Source organism: Xylocopa sonorina, unplaced genomic scaffold (genome assembly GCF_050948175.1).
Source record: "Xylocopa sonorina isolate GNS202 unplaced genomic scaffold, iyXylSono1_principal scaffold0328, whole genome shotgun sequence".
In the NCBI taxonomy this organism is placed as follows: Eukaryota; Metazoa; Arthropoda; class Insecta; order Hymenoptera; family Apidae; genus Xylocopa; species Xylocopa sonorina.
In genome coordinates, this window is record NW_027490399.1 from 131,784 (window position 1) to 134,077 (window position 2,294).

Consider the following 2,294-nt stretch of genomic DNA (forward strand, 5'->3'; position numbering starts at 1 on the left):
TCGCAGATGTCTACGTACCGAAGCAATAGTGTTCTAATTCTTCTTAAAACGCGGTATCGCCCCGCATTTCTATGTTTCATGACAAGATATAATATTCATTGTGCAGTGTTATGTATACCTCATATTCACTTCAAAAGAATGAAAATGCGACACTTCCTTGCTAGGAAATAGCGTTTGCAGATGTCTACGTATCCAAGCAATAGAGTTCTAATGCTTCTTAAAACGAGATATCGCATCTCATTTCTATGTTTCAAGAAAATATACAATATTCATTGCGAAGTGTTATGTATACCTCGCATACACTTCAAAAGAATGTAAATTCCACACCTCCTTTCTAGGAAACGCGTTTCCAGATGTCTACGTATCGAAGCTACACAGTTCTTATGCTTCTTAAAAAGCGTTATCGCATCGCAGTTCTATGATTCATGATAAGATATATTTATTCATTGCGAAATGTTATGTATACCTCGTCTACATTTCCAAAGAATGTAAATGCAACACATCCTTGCTAGGAAATATCGTTTCCAGATGCCAACATATCGAAGCAATAGAGTTGTATTGCTTCTCAAAACGCGATAACGCATTTCAGTTTTGTGTTTCACGATAAGATATAATATTCATTGCGAAGTGTTAGGTATACCTCGAATACACTTCGAAAGAATGTAAATGCCACACTTCCTTGCTAGGAAATGCGTTTTCAGGTTTCTACGTATCGTAGCAATAGAGTTCTAATGCTTCTCAAAACGCGATATCGCATCTCATTTCTATGTTTCCTGATAAGATATAATATTCATACCGAAGTGTCATGTATACCTTGTATTCACTTCAAAGGAATGTAAATGCGACTATTGCTTGCTAGGAAATAGCGTATTCAGATGTCTACGTATCGTCGCAATAGAGTTCTAATGCTACTTAAATCGCGATATCGCATCTCATTTCTATGTTTTGTGATAAGATATAATATTCATTGCGAAGTGTCATGTATACCTCGTATTCTCTCCAAACGAATGTAAATGCGACACTTCCTTGCTAAGAAATGGCGTATTCAGATGTCTGCATATCGTAGCAATAGAGTTCTAATGCTACCTAAATCGCGATATCGCATCTCATTTATATGTTTCGTGATAAGTTATAATATTCATTCCGATGTGTCACGTAAACCTCGAATTCACATCGAAAGAATGGAGATGCGACTATTGCTTGCTAGGAAATAGCGTTTGCAGTTGTCTACGTATCGTAGCAATAGAGTTCTAATGCTTCTCAAAACGCGATATCGCATCTCATTTCTATGTTTCCTGATAAGATATAATATTCATGCCGAAGTCTCATGTATACCTCGTATTCACTTCAAAAGAATGTAAATGCGACTATTGCTTGCTAGGAAATAGCGTTTTCAGATGTCTACGTATCGTAGCAATAGAGTTCTAATGCTTCTCAAAACGCGATATCGCATCTCATTTCTATGTTTCCTGATAAGATATAATATTCATACCGAAGTGTCATGTATACCTCGTATTCACTTCAAAAGAATGTAAATGCGACTATTGCTTGCTAGGAAATAGCGTTTGCAGATGTCTACGTATCGTAGCAATAGCGTCCTAATGCATTTCTGTGTTTCGTGATAAGTTATAATATTCATTCCGAAGTGTCATGTAAACCTCGAATTCACTTAAAAAGAATGTAAATGCGACTATTGCTTGCTAGGAAATAGCGTTTGCAGATGTCTACGTATCGAAGCATTAGAGTTCTAATGCGTTTTAAAACGCGATATCGCGTCTCATTAATACGTTTCACGATATGATATAAAATTCATTGTGAAGTGTTATGTATACCTCTTCTACACATCAAAAGAATGTAAATACCACATTTCCTTCCTAGGAAATAGCGTTTCCAGATTTCTACGTATCGAAGCAATTCAGTTCTAATGCTCCATTAAACGCGATATAGCATCTCAATTCTATGGTTCATGATAAGTTATAATATTCATAGCGAAGTGTTATGTATACCTCGACTACGCTTCAAATGAATTTAAATGCCACACATCCTTACTAGGAAATGCGGTTCCAGATGTCTACGTATCGAAGCAACAGAGTTCTAATGCTTCTTAAAAAGCGATATCGCATCGCAGTCCTATGTTTCATGATAAGATATAATTATTCATTGCGAAGTGTTATGTATACCTCGTCTACATTTCCAAAGAATGTAAATGCCACACATCCTTGCTAGGAAATATCGTTTCCAGATGCCTACATATCGAAGCAATAGAGTTCTAATGCTTCTTAAAACGCGATATC